Below are 21,566 nucleotides of genomic sequence, written 5' to 3' on the forward strand. Positions count from 1 at the left end.
TAGGTCACTTTAAGTCTCTTTGGGGCAGCTCGGTCAATGTTTGGCTAAAATCATGTCTGAACCCTGGGCCCACTCCGAATACCATGGGCTATAGCATACCGACTTGGCCTAAAAATGGCCCATTTGCGTTGTTTCTTTGTTTGACCACCCAAACCAAATAGAAAACTAAAATTTCCCACATTAAGTAGCTCTTTAGCCTCCGAGGGCAGCCTAGTCAATTTTTGATAAAAATAATGCCCAGACCCTTAGCCCACCCCAAAAATTGTGCGCTATAGCACACCGATTTATCCCGAAAATAGCCGTTCATGCTATTTCACCTATTTGACCATGCAAACTGCACATAAATCCAAAATGGCCCACATTAGGCCTCTCTTTAGCCTCCCTGGGACAACCCGATCAATTTTAAGCAAAAATCACTCCTGTAACCTGGGCCGACCCCGAAAATTATGGGCTATAGCACACCAATTTATCCCGAAAATGGCCCTTTTACTTTATTTGGCTCGTTTGACCATCCAAACCACATAGAAAACCAAAATAACCCATACTCGGTCGCTGCCCAGCCTCCCTAGGGCAGCTCTATCAATTTTTACCCAAAATCATGCCTACAACATGGGCCCAACCCAAAAATCGTGGGCTATATAGTACACTAATAACCCATTCGCATGGTTTCACCACCTAATACTCATAGAAAACCAAAATTTCCCACCCCTGGGGCAGCCCAATTGATTTTTGAAAAAAATCCTGCTCGAGCCCACCGCAAAAACCATGGGCAATAAATAGCATGCCAATTTGGCCCGAAAAAGGTCTGTTCATGCCGTTTTGTCTGTTTGACAACCCAAATTGCACAGAAAACCAAAATGGCCTCTACTAGGCTGCTCCACAGCCTTCCTGGGCCCACTCCCCAAAAAATATGCTATGACACATCGATTTAACCCAAAAATGGGTAATTTACACCGTTTCACCCGTTTGACCAACCAAACCGCATAGTAAACCAAAATGGCCCTTGCTAGGCTGTTTCCAGCCTCCTTGGGTAGTCCAATCAATTTTTACGCCCGAACCTCGGGCCCACCCTAAAAACTGCTGGCTTTAGCACACTAATTTGACTCGAAAATGACCCGTTCATGCTAGTTTGCTTGTTTAACCACCCAAATCGCATAGAAAACCAAAATGGCCCACACTAGTCACTCCCTCATCTCTGTGGGGTAGGCCGATTAATTTTCGACCAAAATCACGTTCGAACCCCAGACCCACCCTAAAAATCATGGCTATAGCACACCGATTTATCCAAAAAATGGCCCGTTTGAACTCCAGCCCCCTAGGGCAGCCCTATTGATTTTGGGCAAAAATCACATCCAGATCCTAGTCCCGTCCCAAAAACCATAGGCTATATAGTACACCGAATTATTTCAAAAAAGGCCCGTTTGCGTCGTTTCTCCTGTTTGACCATCCAAACCACACAAGAATTAAAATAGCCGACACTAGTGTTCTCCACAGCCTCGCTGAGGTAGTCCGGTTGATTTGATGCATAAATCATGCTCAGACCTAGGGGTCACCATGAAAACCATAAGTTATAGAACATTGATTTAGCCCGAAAATGGCCCATTTGTGCCTTTTTGTGCGTTTAACCAACCAAACTGCACAGAAAACCAAAATAGCCAACACTAGGCCGCTCCCAAGCCTCCCTGGGAAAGCTCGATCAATTTTTATCCAAAATTATGCTCGGACAACAGGCCCACAACAAAAGTTGTGGGCAGTTGTGGGCACACTGATTTGGCCCAAAAATGAATCATTCATGTTGTTTTGCCCGTTTGACCATCTAAACCTTCTAGAAAACCAAAATAGGCTATACTTAGGCTCTCCCCAGCCTCCCTGGAGCAGCTTAATAGATTTTTGGCCAAAATAACACCCGGACCCAGGGCCCACCCCAAAAACCGTAGGCAATAGCATACCGATTTGGCCTGAAGATTGCCAGTTCACATCGCTTTGCTTGTTTAACCACCCAAACCACATAGAAATAAAAAATAGCCACATTAGGTTGCTCTCTAGTCTCACTGAGGTAGCTTGATCAATTTTTGGCCAAAATCATGCTCGAAACCCAGGCCCACCTCAATAACCGTGGTCTATAACACACTGATTTGGCCCCAAAATAGCCCATTCATGCCGTTTCACCTGTTTGACCACCCAAACAACATAGAAAACCAAAATGACCATCACTAGGCTGCTCCCTAGCCTTCCTGTGGAAGCCCGATCAATTTTCGACCAAAAACACACCCGTTCATGTCTTTTTCCCCATTTGCCTACCCAAATCGCACAAAAGAAAATAGCCCACACTAGGCTATACTTTAGCCCCTTGTGGTTGCCCAGTTAATTTTATGCCATAATTACACCCAAAGCCTAGGACCACCCCAAAAACCGTGGTATATAGACACCGATTTGGCATAAAAATAGCCCGTTCACGCTGTTTTGCTCGTTTGACCACCCAAACTGCATAGTAAACCAAAATAGCCCGTACTAAGCTGCTAACCAGCATCCTTGGGGCAACCTAATTGACTTTAGGCTAAAATCACACTCGGACCCCGAGCCCACCCTAAAAACTGTGGGCAATAGCAGATCGATTATGCTAAAAAAATGACTCGTTCACGCTGTTTCGCCCATTTGACCACCCAAACCGCACAAAAAACCAAAATAGACCACACTAGGCCTCTAACCAGCATCCTTGGGATAGCCCAATTTTTGGCTAAAATAATGCCTGGACCCCAGGCCCACCCCAAAACCATAGGCAATAGCACACCGTCTTAACCCAAAAATGACTCGTTTGTACTATTTTGCTCGTTTGACCAACTAAACCACACAGAAAACTAAAATAGCCCATACTAGCACGCTCCCCAGCCTCCTTGGGACAGCCTGTTCAATTTTGGTAAAATATACACCTGGGCGCTTGGTTTACCCCAAAAACTATGGGTAATAGCGCACTGATTCGAAAAAAAAATAGCCCATTCATGCCGTTTCGCTTGTTTAACCAGCCAAACTGCATACAAAATCAAAATATCCCACACTAGGCTGCTGTCCATCCTCTGTAGATTAGCCCGATAAATTTTTACCCAAAATCACGCCCATACCCCTGAGTCACCCAAAAAAATATGAGCTATAGCACACCGATTTAGCCTGAAATGGACCATTCAGGATGTTTTGCCAGTTTGACCACACAAACAACACAAAAAATAAAATTGCCAGAATTTGGCTACTTTTCTGCCTCCCTAGGGCAGGCTGATCGATTTTTGACCAAAATCACGCCCGGACTCAAGGCCTACCCCAAAAACCTTGGTTATAGCACACCGATTTGGCCCAAAAATAGATCATTCATATGGTTTCACCTGTTTGACCACCCAAATCGCATAAAAAAACAAAATGGCCCACACTTGTCTTCTCCCCAGCCTGCCTGCGACAGGTCGATCGATTATCAGAAAAAATCACACCCGAATCCCAGGCTCACCCCAAAAATCGTGAGCTATAGCACACCAATTTTGCTCGAAAATGGCTCGTTCATGCTGTTTCATCTATTTAACCACTCAAACTACACAGAAAATCAAAATGGATAATATTTGGCCTCTATACAACCTCCCTGGGGAAGATAGTCGATTTTTGGCCAAAATCACTCCCGGACCCCAAGCAAACGCCAAAAATCGTGGACTATATAGCACATCGATTTGGCCTGAATATGGCCCGTTCACGCCATTTCACCATTTGACCACATAAACCGCATAGAAAACCAAAATAGCCCATACAAGGCTACTCCGCAGCCTTCCTGGGGTATCCCAGTCAATTTTTGGCCAAAATCATGCTCGGACCCTGGGCCTACCTCAAAAACCATGGTCTATAGCACATTGATTAGGCCTGAAACTAGCTCATTTTTTTGTCCGTTTGAGCACCCAATGTAGACACGTAATTTTGTCCCCCTCAAAAATTTGATTTTATTCATTTTTACCTTATCATATCATGTACCCTCACCCACGTGATTACATCCCACAAAAATATAAAAAAAGTAAATCTCAACAAAATCCCTAACAAATTTTTATTCTTTTAACACCCTAAAAACCCTCTCCAATAAGAAAATGACAAATCACCACCTCACCACCCCATACCCTACCCCTTACCCCTACCCGTATGTACCCCACTACCCCACTCACTCTCACAATTCACTCTACAATACATACTCTCACAAGCACACAAAAGGCATCCATCAGCAACCCAAAAATGGAAAGAGAGCAGATCTAAAAAAAAAAATTTCTTCTATTTCCATCATCATCACCGATTTCACGCCGCCATCTACATCCGACCAAATACGGTGGCAATAACGCCGTCACCACCATCTTTCTCCTCTCGAAACCATCGATGAAGCAACAACTCATCGCCGCCACCGCCGAGCTTCCGCCGACCAACGACGGTGGTAATAACGCCGTCCTCACCATCTTCCTCCCTTCTCTAGCATCGCCGCCTCAACCACCGGAGAAGACTCTATCACCGGCGAAACAATAACGACCAGCAACACCAGCCCCCTCCGCCGCCAGCTTCTTTCGTTCTCCCCTCCGCCGCCAGCAGTCACTGCTCCAGCTGCGGCGTATCGACCACTGGCTCCAGTCGCAGCTCACCCAGCTGGCGAAACAGCTCCAGTCACCACTGGAGAACAGGCACCGCCGCCGTTCTCTCCGTCACCGGAGATCGATCTGCGTCTGGGTTTTGGGTTCCTGTTGTTTTATTGGGGGTTTTGGTTTCATCTGTTTCCTGGTTCGTCATCGATATTGGATTTTGAGTTGTCGTTATCAAATCGCTTCGTCGTTATTGTTTGGGTTTCATATAACAAAGTTTGTCTCACTAGTTTTGAAGTTGTCCTATTAGTTTTTGCCTATACTGAGTTGGATTCATCGCGATCGAGGTTCTCCGGTCGAGTATTTTGGTCTTCGGATTTCTTTATTATCATTAAGGATCAATTTCATCGAGGTCCATTTCTTCTAACCGAATGTTTAATTTATTTGGATTTTTTTTGTGATGTTGTGGGTGTAGATGATTTATTTGTTGCGTGTTTGGTATGTTCGAATATGTGTTATGTGTTGGTTGATGTTGGTTTCGGACTTTGAAAAGTGAATTGATAAATCGAAGCATGTTTAATTATATTGTTTGAAATAAATTTGGGGACGGGAATCGAAAATTGATAAAAGTAAATATTTTGATATTTTTGTACATTGTTGATGTTGAATACGATATGTTGTCGAGCGGGTAGGCAAATAGTAAGCTCGGGTAGGCAAGTTTAGGATTGGTGTAATGTGGGAATGATCGGAATATTTGTTGAATGTTTTGTTTATCATATTTGGAAAATGTACTTATTTAACCGGGGAATGCCCCGAGGTAATTTGTATTTACTCACCGGGGAATGCCCCAAAGAATTTTGTACGCTAAGGATGCTCGTGATCAAGGCCCGAGGCATCGGGTAAAGCATGATTTAGGACTAGTGTGGGTTATTTCAGTATTTTTTATTTCGGGTTGTAATAATTGGATCGGACTTTATATTTTTGTTTTATTTTGTTATTGTTTGATTATTTTGTGTGCTTTTGTGTGGTTTGTACATTTCGTAATACCAAAATAGTTGATACACTCTACCCAAGTGACCGTGGTTGAACCACGGGATCGAGGGGTGCCTAAAACCTTCCCCTCGGTCAACAAAATTCCTTAGCTTAAATCTCTGTTCGCTAACCAGTTTAAGAGTCAAATGGTTTCGAAAAGGATTTTCCAAAGGTGACTTGGCACACCGGATTATGCCAAGTGGCGACTCTGAATAAAAAAAATGCAAATAATCCTTTTCCGAAATAAATTTTCATTTCTTGTCACTTAAAAAATAAAGCCCTTTCGAACTTTAAAATATACATTTTTTGGAGTACATAAAAAAGGGGTGTGACAGCTTCTGGTGACTCTGCTGGGGAGAATGCTGACCAGTTTTTAAAATTCGAGCTATTTTTGGTGTCGTATCGGCTTTGTTCGGCATTACGAGTGTATAAGCATTGTTTGTGGTTATTGTTTGTGTTATTTTCATTTTTTGTGCTTTTTTGTGCTCTTTGTTTATAGTATTTATCCTATGTGTTACCGCTTTATATCTGTCATCATGAGTCCACCCCTCGGCCTTCTTTCTGTAACAAGTTCGTAGTTCACGTGTTGTACACAACCTCTAGTTGAGCCACCCTTATTTTAGGGGGGGGAGCCGTCGGTGTTATGGAGTAGGTGGAAAGCAAAGCAGCCACTATCGACCATACGCTTCCCCGAACAGCCTTGTTAGTAAACCACAACGTAGGTCAGCTTTAGGTCATGCTTATGTGCATCATACGAAGACCTAGCGGGACCCACATGGCCCTTTGTAGGAGACTCCCCTCTAAAGCATCCCTATGTGCTAACTGTTGCATTTTAAGGGTAATGTGATCATTTGACGGACTGATTTTTGAAAGAAGAAAAAAAAATTAGGAGTAAGGTGCATAAGCAAAAATGAAAAGTAAAAAAAATATAAAAAGTAAGTCAAAAGGAATAAAAAAAAAAAGAGGAATGTCGTAGTTTATTTTAGAATTCGTTATGGCTTTTGTTTTTTTTTCACAATCCAAAAACTCAAAAAGATTTTTTTTACGTTTTGTAAAGTACCGTAAATTCAAAAAGAAAAAAAATGATGAAAAAAAAAGTTTTGTTTGTCTTTTCTACTTATTTGTCAAAAACAAAATGTCAAAAAGATTTTTCCTCATAATTGGTGTTGTCAGTGTCTAGCTGAAAATCCAAAAGTTTTTTTTCGTTTGTCTTTGATAGTGTCTCTTAAGTTAGAACCAATTTATTAGTAAATCGTTAATTGTCCAATCTGATTGAACTACGCATACCTGATTCCCTTCCCTCGGGTTGGGATACATAGGCAACCTTCGGTGGGTCTGGTAATTTTTTTTTGTATCGGCCTTTGTCTTAGTATTAGCTTAGGCCTCTCGCTCCGTTATCTAGAGTTGTTTGCCAAGTAAACTGATTTCGCTCTGTACTTCTATTCGGTAAATTGGAGTCATGGATGTGGTCTGTCCCATCGACATATGTTTGCGTCAAAAGTCCCAAGGGTTGGGAATCTTCTACACTTGTCAAATTTTTGAGATAACGTCTTGAGTGTTATTACTGGATGGATTTGTCTACCAAGTCTAGAGTTCTGATGGTTGTCAAGGTGCCCAAAAATTTCATCAAATTGTGGGAAATGTTTAACTATGTTGATCAGCAGAAGCTAATTAAAATATTAGGCGATCTTACGAAACTTCTGCATATTACCCCTCGTCCAGATTTAATAGAGGCTTTGTTGACCTTTTGGGATCCAAGTAGTTTGGTGTTCAGGTTTGGGGAATGTGAAATGAATCCTACTTTGGCAGAAATATCCGGTTTGCTGCATTTGCCCTATATCGAGAAGGATATGATTTGGGCACGAAATCATACTGGCGTGAGATTTTTGCAGTCTTGTGGTTTGAAAAGTAAGGGTATTCGTTTGGGTTGTTTAAGTGACTCGTGGGTTTCCCTAGATTTTTTGTTCGCTAGATTCGGGCCCTCGGAAGGTTTTGACTGCTTTTGGGATGAATTTCACGTGACTAAGGATAAGTGGGAGAGAAAGCATCTTGAAATATTCACCCTCGCTTTGTTAGGTACTTTAGTGTTTCCACTAGAAGAAAGACGTATTAATACCCGTTTGCAATCTGTGGTGATGGCCCTATTTCATAAGGATCAAAACGACAAGGGCATTAATCAAAAGGGCAGGTTCACTCTCATACCCATGATCTTAACAGAAATAGATAAGGCTTTAACCGAAGTGAAGAGGGGAAGGAGATTTTTTTAGGGCAGTAACCTGATATTGCAGTTATGGATGATGGAGCATTTGCATGCGCCTTCTTTAGTTAGACCGAACGTGTTAGATCGTTGTATTCCCAATCGAGTGAAAGCCATGGACTCCAGGTTGCGTTTGGATAAATTCTCGTAACCCGCGGGAGTCGAGGCTTGGATTGAATTTCTTGAATCAAGAATCGGGGATAACATTTTGTGGACTTATCTGTGGCTTCGCCCAGAGATAGTATTGTTGGATTGTCAGACGCGACTCCCTTTAGTTATGTTAGGGCTCAATTGCACTAGACCATACAGTCCTTCTAGGGTAATGCGCCAGTTGGGTAGGCTGCAGGATGTGCCACCAGCAGTGGATCTTCTAAAAAATATTGAGTACTTTAAGGACCAAGCCTTAGATGAGAGCAGGTATGAGCAGTTTTGGAAACATGCAGCAAAGCTAGGTGTTGACACGCTCAAAGAAAGTTTGGATAATCCGGGGTACACTCAGGGATATGAGGTATGACTTCAATCTATCCCTCGGGGAATCAGTCAACCCTTACCAGCGCAGCTTAGAGGGAGAGTACAGGAAGAATGCATAGTAGACGACCATCCAGATGAAAGTGTAGGGTCAAAAGTGGAAACACTGAGAGTTCAGTTAGCAGATTTGTTCAAAACGGTAGAAAGGTGTCAGAATAATCTTTCCAGGTGCACTCCTCAGGAAGCAAGAATACAGGCCCGAAGCTTCCTCCCCGGTATCAGGGTGTCTTTACAGGATATGCTACAAAGTTTAAATGGGAGAAAAAGAACTTCAGAGGCAGATCCATATCAGCCAGGGTCATCACGCAGAGCACCAATCTGAAAGAGCATTTCTTATCTTTATTCAGTTTGAGTCTTTTATGTGTATGTCATTGTAGGGTGGTGTCGGTTGTAAGTCAAAGTCAAGTTGCTTTTGGTATTAGAGTCTTTATTAGTAATTTCACCTATGTCGTTTTAGGGGTCTATAATGTTGTTTCGTATTTATTGTTTAGTTTTAAAGTGGTCCCAAACTTTTGTACGTTTTGTTGTTTTCTTTCTTCAAAATGTTTTGATGTTACGTCTTTCCTTGGTTTGTTTATTTTTGTTTTCGTAAAAAAAATGTGGGTAATGTTTATGCACATGCTGCCCGAACTACGCAAGATCTGATTAATGTACAACATGATACGTAGGCAACCTACTTTTTGGTTCGATCAAATTATTTTGTTTTGTTGTTTTTCATTATTTTTCCTCTTTTAAAGAAAAACAAAAGCCATAAAGAATGATAAAATTAAGGTAGATAACGAGAGAAAAGAAAAGAGCAGAGATTGATACAAAAAAAAAAGAGAAAAAAAAAGAGAGGGAAAGAAAAAATAATAATAGGTGTAGAAAAAAAACTGTAGACAAAAATCAGGATGATGTTAAAATGACCTCGCTACCCTCAAAAGCTGGTAGAAATGAACATGAATTTAGGGCAATTTTACCAATGTGATTCCCATGCTTATTGCGTGCCCTAATCCTAACGGATGTCGTCTTTGATGAGCATGTTCTTTCAGATAACAGTGGTAGGTTTGCAGCACTCTGGCTAGTCACCCATACTTCACCAGATCCAAAGCAAAGCTCGCCATGGCTAGCAGGGAGATTGAAAATTCGCTCATTGACCCGGATCAGGATCACAGGGAAGAAAGTTCTGAACACAATTATGAGATAGCAAGGCTCAGGCAACAATTGATAGATTTACACCGGGCATGGGCCAGTGGAATGCCTTCTCCTCCTCTCCCTGAAGGTCTTGGGAATATCTCTAATTGCCCACCGCTCTCTCAAGCGCAATTCTCTGCTCCTACTGAGTCACCTGAGCACGCACCAAGACTCACTCCGCGACATTATTATCCTGGCAGTTCTGGTGTGCCCTTGGCAGCTCCCCAATAAAGATCAGCTGCTCAGCCAGCGCCACCAATCACACCGGTATTCGTGGCTCTCCCACCACCTAAAACTCCCATATATGTTGTGCATCCCACAATGAGGCTTCCTAGGTCTGCCAGTACTGAAGGTTTTAGATAGTCAGTGTTATGCCCCGGAGCCTACTTTGCAAATGAATAAAACGTATGGGTACACTCAGCCGCCTGTATTTCCATTTGATACGAAGAAACCTGTCGCAACGGAGGAACAGGATATCATAGTCCAGAAATTGAAAAGTCTAGAACAGGCTATGAGGAATTTGCAAGGAATCGGAGATTATAGGAGCGCTTCCTATAAAGATCTTTGCATGTTCCTAGACATAAACCTTTCCACCGGTTTTAAGATGCCTAAGTTCGAGAAGTATGCAGGACACGGCGATCCTGTGGCACACTTAAGACGTTATTGTAACCAGTTGAGGGCTGCAGGAGGAAAGGAAGAATTGCCCATGGCCTTCTTTGGCGAGAGTCTTTCAGATTTAGCCTCAGAATGGTTTATCGATTGAGACATCGATAAATGGAACAGCTGGGATGATTTGGCTTCTAAATTTGTTCAACATTTTCAGTACAACATCGACCTGATTTCGGATGAAAAATCCTTGGTCAACATGAAAAACAAGAGCATTGAAGGTTTTAGGGAATACGCGATAAGGTGGTGTGAACAGGCCGCCAGGGTAAAGCCTCCAATGAAAGAAAGTAAGTTGGTAGAAGTTTTCATTCAGGCGCAGGATGAGACCTATTTTGAGTATTTACTACCGGCAATGGAAAAATCTTTTATGGAAGTCCTCAAAATGGGAGAGATGATAGAGAACGGAATTAAGACCGGCCGAATAGTGAGTTTTGCCACATTAAAAGCCATCACACAAGCAATTCAAAGTGGATCTGGCGCATTTGGAGGTAAAAAGAAGAAAGAGGATGTAGCGACTATCGTAGCTAGAACCCATTCCTATCCCAAAAGACCACCTCGCCCCTATCTTCAATCCCAAGCCCAAGTCTACGCCCAAGCTCCGTATATTCCTCCCCACCACTACTACACTCCACAAAACCCTTTATATTCCATTCCACCACCACCATACCCAGTATATAGCGCGCAACCATATGCCCAAACCCCTTCTTACCGGCAATGGCGCATGCAAGCTCCACAAAATCGCCCTTTCGCTCCACCAAATTACCAAAACCCCTCCAGACCTAGTTTTTAGCCTAGGCTCGAGTATAAGAAGGAGAAGGCGGTCAAAAATCAATTCACGCCTCTTGGGGAGTCATATGCTAGCCTGTTTGATAGGTTGAAAAAGTTGAAGGTTTTAAGCCCAATTCAAGGAAGGCTTTCAAATCCACCGTCGAGGAATCTCGATTATTACTTAAGGTGTGCGTACTATTTTGATATGCCAGGCCATGATATTGAGAAATGCTGGCATTTAAAGAGAGCTATCCAGGATTTAATTGACACGAATCAGATGCTAGTCCAGGCCCCGGAGGGTCCAAACATTAACTAGAATCCATTGTCAACCCATGCTGAAGCCAATATGTTAGAATTGATATATGATGGGAAAGAGTCTTCAAGAGGTTATAAGCCTATTTTCAAGATACACACCATTGAGGAGAAATTGGTGAATGTAGCGGAGTCTTTGAAAGCAATGTCATTGAGCCAGGAAGGAATGAGAGAGGATAAATCCCAAGAAAGCACAAAGAAACCCTTGATCACAGTACAGGGTGCCAGAAGGTATGTTGATTCAAGTCAGGATAAACCTAAGTTGATGGTGGTGGGAGCTCTGAGGCAGCCCATTTTGACAGTGAAAGGAGCACTAGCAGCGCCTATTATCCTCAAACCAGTGACCCAACCTTCGATATTTGATACGAAAAAGGTTCCCTGGAATTATGGTCGGACTGTGATGACCTATCTCAGGAAAAAAGTTGTGGAAGATGTAGATAAGGTAGGGGGTTTGACTAGGTCAGGAAGATGTTTCGTTCCTAAAGGCTTAAGAAAGTCCAAGCCAATAGTGAGTGGACCATCATCTATCAAAAAGCCTATCACCGAAGAAGAAGCCGAAGAATTATTGAAAAAGATGAAATTTCCAGAGTATTCAATATTAGACCAGTTGAAGAAAACCCCTGCTAAATTTCCCTCTTATCTTTGCTGTTGCACTCCAAGGATCATTGTGATGTTTTACTGAAGGTATTAAATGAAGCATATGTTTCAAGGGAGATTACACTCAACCAGCTTGAGAAAATGATTGAAAAAATCTTTGAGGTCAATCGGATCAGCTTTTCTGATGAAGAATTGCCTGTTGAAGGTACAGGGCATAACCGGGGCCTTTACATCACAGTGAAGTGTGAAGATTTCTACGTCACTCATGTTATTATTGATGGAGGTTCAAGTGCAAATATTTGCCCTATTTTTACTTTGCAAAAGTTGAATATTGGTGCTGACAGGATCAGGTCCAACAATGTATGTGTTAGGGCTTTCGATGGTGCAAAATCAAATTTCATTGGCAAAATAGAACTAATGTTGATCATAGGTTCTGTTGAGTTTGCCATAGAGTTTTAAGTATTGAATGTAGAATCCTCTTACAATCTGTTGTTCAGAAGGCCGTGGATCCACAAGGCCAAGGCGGTTGCATCTACACTGCACCAAATGATTAAGTTTGAGCATGACAGGTAAGAAGTAGTTATTCATGGTGAAGGAGATTTGTCAGCCTATGAAGATTCTCCCTTGTCTCTTATTGAAGCAAATAACATAGAGGAGACATTCGTCTATCAAATTTTTGATACAGTGCCAGTGAATCGTATCCTTGAATGGCAGGCTATACCGGGATTGCAATTGTCTTCTGCTTCTATCATGATGGAGAGTGAACTTTAAAAATACGGATTTGAGCCAGGAAAGGGTTTGGGAGCATCTCTGCACGGTATAGTTCATCCCATATGTTCGAGTGAGAACGTGGGCACGTTTGGTCTGGGATTTGAGCCTACAGCTGAAGATCTAAAGAAAGCCAAGGGAAGGAAAAAAGGAAATATGGTCACTCCCTCCCCCAATGCCACTACTCAGTGAATCATTTGTTAAGAGCGGTGTCATAAAGCATGTGGAATTTGAGATTGAATCGGTTGATGACTTCCAGAACAATTGTATTGAAGTTGATATGGTTGAAGCAGGAGAAGGTACCAGTATGGCAGATGTGCAATTCATAGGTCCAGCTGTCTGGCTCAATAATTGGGAAGTCACTCCTCTCCCCGTTAGGAGGGAGTTTTGGTAGTTTATTTTGTTTTTCTTTCTATTTATTCGAGTTATTTCAGGGTTGTAATTCGGATTTTAGTTTGTTTATGTTATGTTGGCATCTGTGTTTAAACCTTTCTATCTTTTTATTTAATGAAATGCAATATCCCTTTGGTTTCGTGTCTAATATATTTTGTTTTTCTTTTCTTACACAGTTCTCTTTATGCTGATTCTAATGACATGACATGCATGCGAAATTTTCAGCCTGATCTTAAAATCCAAACTAATCAAGATGTAATGAAGCAGGATGGGAAATATGATGAAGAAAAAGCACTAGAAGAAATAAGCAAAGAGTTGGAACAATTTGAAGACAAACCGAATCCTAATTTGAATGATACTGAGCCAATAAATCTAGGGGATCAAGAAGATGTTAGGGAAACTAAAATCAGTGTATATGTTTTGCCGCAGCTAAAAGATGAAATGATTCAAGCATTAATGGATTATAAGAATGTTTTTGCATGGTCTTATGATGATATGCCTGGTTTAAGCACTGAATTAGTGGCTCACAAATTGCCAACTGATCCCGCGTTCCCTCCTGTCAAACAGAAGTTGAGGAAGTTTAAAATGGATGTAAGTATTAAAATTAAATAGGAAATCATGAAACAACTTGAAGCCAAAGTAATTCGAGTGGATCGCTATCCTATGTGGTTATCCAATGTTGTTCCCATACCAAAGAAAGATGGCAAAATTCGAATGTGTGTTGATTACCGTGATTTAAATAGAGCAAGTCCAAAAGATGATTTTCCACTGCCCAACATCCACATTTTGCTAAACAACTGTGCTAAACATGAGGTTGCCTCTTTTTTGGATTGCTATGTCGGATATCACCAGATCATTATGGATAACGACGACACAGAGAAGACGTCTTTTATCACACCATGGGGAACTTATTGTTATCGAGTGATGCCGTTCGGTTTGAAGAATGTTGGATCAACATATATGAGAGCCATGACCACTATGTTTCATGATATGATGCATAAGGAGATTGAGGTCTACGTAGATGATGTGATTATTAAGTCAAAAAGTCAGGCCGACCATGTTAAAGATTTAAGAAAGTTCTTCGAAAGGCTTCGCAGGTATAATCTCAAACTCAACACGAAAAAATATGTATTTGGAGTTCCATCAGGAAAGCTGTTGGGGTTTGTAGTCAGCCGTCGGGGAATTGAATTGGATCCCTCAAAACTCAAAGCCATTCAAGATTTGCCCCCGCCCAAGAATAGAACGGAGGTGATGAGTTTGCTTGGTAGACTGAACTACATTAGCAGGTTTATTGCTCAACTCACAACCACCTGTGAGCCCATATTCAAGTTGCTAAAAAAGAGTGCTGCGGTAAAATGGACTGAAGAATGTCAGGAAGCGTTTGATAGAATCAAAAGATATTTGTCAAATCCGCCAGTGCTGGTACCCCCAGAGCCTGGTAGGCCTTTGATTCTATATTTATCAGTCATGGATAATTCTTTCGGTTCCAAAGAATTATTGATGGCAACAGTAGACTCAGAAGTCTTAATATTATGTTTTTTTAAAAAACTAAATTTTCTGATTTGATAAATCGTATTAAAAGACTCTTCTGGAATACTCCAGTTTTGAAGATTATTTTCGATATTAGCAATCTAAGTTTCTAAAGTTGTTCTCAGATCCGTTTTTTGGTATCAGAGCCATGTTGGCAGATTGTGTACTCAGCATGAGCAGCTAAGTACATAATCTGTCTAGAGCATGGGAAATCTATTTTCATATAAGTTGCATATGCCTTTACTCATCTTTGATTATACTTATTATAAATTATTGTAATATATCATGTCTTATAATGGGATTTACTATAAGTATGGGGTATTCGTCTTCTCTAATGTGTTTGAAGGAACCGATTAATCTCCGGTCTTAGACGTTGGTCAGCCTGGAAGTGTGGTCTCAGCTAAGGTAAGCGTACGACCCTGTTGGTAGTCCCGTCACTAAGATAACACTTAGATAAGTCTGTTATAAAGCCATTAAGACTTGACTAGATCCCATAAGCCTTCGATGTATTGTTATAATTTATTATAAGTTAAACCATAGATGATAATTGTTTTATGCTTTCTTATATGAAAATTCTTTGCTTTCCCAGTCAGTCTCTAGACAGTATTTTCCACTTATGAATTCCAACGTTCATACTAAAAATACTATCAACTTATCTTCTAAAGCAACTCAGATTGCTAATATCGAAAATAATCTTCAAAACTGGAGTATTCCAGAAGAGTCTTTTAATACGATTTATCAAATCGAAAAATTTAGTTTTTTAAAAAAAATAATATTAAGACTTCTGAGTCTACTGTTCCCATCAATAATTCTTTGGAAATTATTCAACTTTTAAATGACCTCGACATAAACCGATTTAAAAATTAGTTTAATTATCTGCATATTGGACTTGTTCAAGTGGCCATTAAGCCTCTCTTTAGACAGGGTCTAGACATCCCTGTCTGTGCTATCCTAAGAGATGCGCGTCTATTAAATTTTGACGACTCACTCTTAGGAGTTATCCAGAGTAACCGCGCTGACGGCCCGGTATACTTTAACTGTTACCCTAATTTCTCAGTAGACATTAATGATCCTAATATCATGGATGTTTTAACTCTTAATGTTAAAACAAAAAACATGAACAGTAAGGATAATACTAGAGAAATAGCGATAATATACAGAGTATACTATCGACTAATGGGTACAACTCTAGCGCCCAAAGCTAGATTCACAAGTCCTAGGGGTGTCACCACTCTAATGGAGGCAAATAAAGACAGAACTAATATCTTTGTTCCCAAGCCTTTGGTCTGGAATGAAGTCATCCATAGTAATGAATGGCACTTTGATGCTATCACCCAACCCCTTCGTATCTATCCCGAAAAATCACAAATCCAAAGAGTTATTCAGCATCCTGATGGCTCGATTGGCTTAAAATTCTTAGGTTTCGACGCCCCTCAGAACTCTTCGTTTCGAAGGTCTGTCTCAAACAGAGCTTCCACCTCAAAAACCCAGGAGGGAAGTGATGAAAATGATAATAACAATGACAAGGGCAAAGTAAGAGGAGTCGACTTCTCTGGTCCTGTCCCGAAAGTTTATTATCAGCAAACCACTAGGGTCCATGAGTCCCTAGAACCTGAAAATCCTTATGATCCAGGCAGTCCTAAAGTAGTATATATTTTACATATATATGTATATATTTTTTATAGACTCTAAAGAGGCATATATTTAACGTATACATGTCTATATGTTTTCTAAAGTAGTATATCTATGATGTATGTATGTTGTATGTATATTATTTCAAGTGATATTCAAAGCAGTATATATTCTACATGTATGTGTATATATTTTCTATAGACTAAAATAGTTTATATTTGATGTATACATGTGTATATGTTTCTAAAGTACTATTATATGTAATTTATATATTGTATGTATATATGTGCATATATTTCCTATAGAATCTAAACTAGTATCTATTTAAAGTATACATGTGTATATGTTTTCTAAAGTAGTATAAATTTAATGTTTATATGTTGTATGTATATTATTTAAAGTAGTATATATATTGTATTGTATGTATATATGTACATATATATATTTCCTATAGAATCTAAACTAGTAACAATTTAAAGTATAAATGTGTATATGTTATCTAAAGTAGTATATATTTAGTGTATATATATTGTATGTATATTGTTTAAAGTAGTATTTATTGTATTGTACATATATAAGTGCATAAATTTCCTATAAAATCTAAACTAGTATCTATTTAAAGTATACATGTGTATATGTTTTCTAAAGTAGTATATATTTAGTGTATGATATTGTTTAAAGTAGTATATATTGTATTGTACATATATATGTGCATATATTACCTATCGAATCTAACCTAGTATCTATTTAAAGTATAAATGTGTATATATTTTCTAAAATAGTATATATTTAGTGTATATGTGTTGTAGGTATATTGTTTAACGTTTTTAAAATGTATACAGGTGTGTATATATAGAAAAAAATATGAAAATATGAATTTAATTTTTTAAAAAATTTTGACCGGCCAAACCCGGATAATTCTTAAGTGGGCCGATTCCAGTGCATTAGCAAAATTTACTGTTTGGGCCTGGACCGGATCGGCCCGTTAACATTGACCCGGTACCGAACCGACCCAAAATCGATTAATTTTCGTGTGTTGGTTTGAACTGAACTGGTCCGATTAATAGTCCTAGCCTAGGGTGGCCTGGCGGGGTTGTTTGGGTGGTCAAACGAGCGAAACGGTGCGAACGAGTCATTTTTTAGTCAAATCGGTGAATGTTGGCCCATGTTTCTCGGGGTGGGCCTGCCTGGGGCTAGGTGTTTTTTGGGCTGAAAATCAATCGGCGGCCCCTAGGCAGGCTGAGTAGCGGCCTAGGGTTGCCCGACGAGATTAACAAGGTCGTTTGGGTGGTCAGAAGGGCAAAACAGTGTGAACGACCCATTTTCAGGCTAAATCGACGGGTATTAGCCCACAGTTCTGAGTTAGGCCCGGGGCCCGAGCGTATTTTGGGCCAAAAATCGACCGGAGGCCCCTAGCCAGGTTGGTATGAAATTTGGGTGAAACTTCTTGGGTAGGCCCGTCATAGATGGGTTGTGTTGGTTTAGAGGGGCAGGCGGAAGATTTTTACTAAGGCTGATGAGCGAAATACTAAAAACTGAAGATTTTTTTGGGATTTTCCAACACTTTCGGGTCGTTTGGTTGGAGTATAAGTTATCCCATCTCAAGGTGTAATAAAAATAACACTACAATCACGAGATAACTAATACTCGGATGAGTTATTCCATGCTTTTTATCACAATAAAACATGGGATAAGCATATCCTAAAATTAATTTCGAAACTAGTTATTCCTTATCTCTTTTACCAAACGATCTCTTTGAGTATAAAAACTTAAGGCCGGACATTTTGGGAATAAAATTCTAAGATCGAACACTTTGAGGGACATTATGTTCCTTAACTGAGGCCCAAAAGTCTTTTTCGAATGGAAGAATAAGCAAAGCCCAAATTCATGTGAAGTTCTAAGATCCAGTAACTACAGCAATGGGCCTACACATGTAATTACTTGATCTGTTTCAAATTTGTGTTGTTACATTTCATTAATTGTTAATCAAGTGTATGTATATGTTTCATAAATTCGATGGGAATTGATTTTTAGGATCGAGCACTTATCAAAGACGTACCCTTTGGTACTAGTCAGAGTCTTCGCCTTGCGCGCTGTCTCTTTACATTTGCTTTATTATGAAAGCAAAAGAACTGACGTAATAATTTATTCTCTTCTGCAGCTCTTTGTTTATCGGGGTTTAAGAGTACAAGCGAAAATACTTTGGTTATGGTTTTTCATATATCAATACAATTAATGAACATGGGTTAAGTATATGAATAAAATTATTTTATTATTTAATTATAGGAAAATAAAAAGTGATTCTTTTTAACCTTTACTTACCATTATTATAAATTTTAATTATAATACTTTCATCGTACCAAACATACTCCATATATGGACATGTATCATGAGCAAATAATATAATTTCTGAAGGTTGTAGATTAAAATAGAAGGTTACTAAGTTGTTACATTTTTTCACTTTTCGGTGGGATTAGGCTTTGTGGTAATCTGAAGCATAGTGTATGTAATAATATTAGCTTTATTCAAGTAGTTTCTCGTCTTTTGATATCTGTTATCATATGACAATGTTATTACGTTTTTATTGCTTTTCCGTTTTGGTTGCAATGTGTTCTTCATTATCGTACGTATTTTCTCGTTCATAACTATTTTGATTTGATATATTTGAATCGAGGGTCTTCCAGAAATAATTTCTACCCTCTATTTCTACAAGCCGGTAGAGGTAATCTACATACATCTATCCAATGACGGAGCTAGAATTTTTACTAAGTGAGTTTAAAATCGAAAGAAGTATGCACACGAACTAGCCGAAAGGGGTTCAACATCAATTATATATACATAAAAATAATTTTAACTATACATAAATAGTAGTATAATTTTTCGTCGAAGAGGGTTCAGGTGACTCTACAATAAGGTAGTTCCGCCCCTGACTATACAATACTTCACTTATGGGATTAGATCGGATATGTTGTTGTCTGTTGTTTACTTTTTTCACTAAAATGAAATAATTTTTCGAAAAAAAAAAAAATCATGGCCAAACGACTACTAAGATTTTTGTTATAATCGGACCGAAATAAGTAAACCACGAATAAAAGAAAAACAATATGAACACACAGATTTACGTGAAAACCTTTGCGAAAACAATCAAGGGCAGAGGCAGAGGAATTTCACTATAATGGATGGAGAATACAATGAAGAGAATGATGTATTTTCTAAACATCCAAAAACGACCCACTAATTGCACTTATATAATACGTGCGTATAAATAAATCTTAGGCCCATAAACGTACAGGTTCATACTTCTGGGATCGGGCATATCGGCCTGATCCCTACGCTATCATCATAGACCAAATGAAAAATCACAAACATAGATCACACCGCAAATTTTTTAGAAGCGGATTAACAGAACCTTGGTCACAGACTCTTAACAATTTCATTTGTATCATTTCTGAAAATTACCGAAAAAGCTTTGATGTCATAAAACGTCATCAATCTGTTTTACTTGCTGTTGAACAGTATATATATTTATTGGAGAATAATATGCTAATAATAACTCTTTAGTTTTTCCAACACTCTTTGAATAGTCATACGTATAATAAAGTTTGAAAAAATATTTGGTTTACAACCATTCATAGGTATAAATAGAACTTACTTTAAGCAAAAATACATGGTCAGATTTTCCAAATTGGGATATTTGAAGTGAAAACTATACATGTAAGTACTTTTGTGATCTCAGTTACTTGTCATATCAATTGCATGCCTCATCATACATCATAAAATTCAAATGAAATAAAAAAAGATTATGGTGAATTAGAGGTTTCGATTCGCGTCCTAGGTATGACGTTATATGTGTTAGAATGTCGTTTTAACCTCAATATGAGACTTTTTTTTGTGCGAATTTAAATGCAATCACATCTTAATTTGAGTAGCAGAGGAGAATGAGTAGTTTATCGAGAGATATTTAGGGCACCTTGAAGTATGGATACATTATATAAGGTGTCTTGAGCATGAGGAAGCGCTTTACTTTTAATACCAGACTTTCATACGTGAATCTAAATTTTAAACTTAATCAGATTATGTTGATTTGAGTCGTTCGTACCCATTATTAAAGGAAAAAGCCTGTATTTCAGGAAGCGCTTTGCTTTATCTTATGAGCTATTTCGCACGAACTACTCAAAATTAATCAGAACTTAATTCGAGTATCGGACATAAAAAAAACCCAAAAAAACAAATAAATATGAGTACTAAACTATCTAATAGATACTAATATCTTAGGGATCCTTGGGAGTAACAAAACTGGAGAAGACTGAAAGATGATGACACAATTCATGAAACTAGAAATATGTAAATAATACATATAAAAAATAAATATATCGCCTTTGCTATTTCTAAGTTTTTTTGTTTGTTGTTTTCTTGAATATATAGGAAATTATGTTGCAATTACACTAAACATTATAATAGAACAATTAACATACCATTTCTTTACTGCTCAATTTTTCCATTATCATATCATGAATGATGAAGTCATAATTATGTAAAAAGTAAACACATAAAAAAATTAATTAAATTTAGTATTTACCATATATTATACACAAACATGACGGATATAGTGTCATTTCTCTAGTGAATTTAACTTTTATTTAAGTTCGACTTGAAATCGACAGTCTGATCAAGTTCATAAAGTAACATAAATATCCTCCCACATAACAATTTCTTCCTCTTTGTTGATCCAAATACATAACAATTTTGGTCTTAGATTTAGCATATTGACAAAAAGAAAAAAATTCAAATCTTATTTATTCCCAATTTATGGTTTTTGTTAGTGGTTGCAGCTATATAATTAAGATAAGTACAGAAAGCTTATTTAAATTCTGCTTATTTTGAGAATTAAATTTGTATAAATTTACTGCATTAATATTTGAGAAATAAAATCTTGGAGATGTTTCTAATACAGTGCTAATATAGCTTCATATATACATTGTGCTAAGGTACAAATATAAGGAGGGTAATAGACCTAAAGAAGTTGTGGGAGGGGAGGGTCATCATACAAAATTTATAAATCTCAAGATTCAATTTTGAGGGAAAAATGTTTATTTTATGATAGAGATACTTTATTTGACCTTATAATATCTTTTTTTCACTAATTAATGGCAGACAAGATAAGACAAGTACAACAGATCCACTCAGTTAAACAGTATTACGCATCATATATACATTGCGCTAAGCTACTAATATAAAGAGGGTAATAGACCTAAAGAAGTTGTTGGGTGTGTTTGTGTGTGTGTGGTGTGGGGGGGGGGGGGGGGGGGGGGGGGGGGGGGGGG

The sequence above is a fragment of the Capsicum annuum genome, chromosome 9 (genome assembly GCF_002878395.1).
Source record: "Capsicum annuum cultivar UCD-10X-F1 chromosome 9, UCD10Xv1.1, whole genome shotgun sequence".
NCBI lineage: Eukaryota > Viridiplantae > Streptophyta > Magnoliopsida > Solanales > Solanaceae > Capsicum > Capsicum annuum.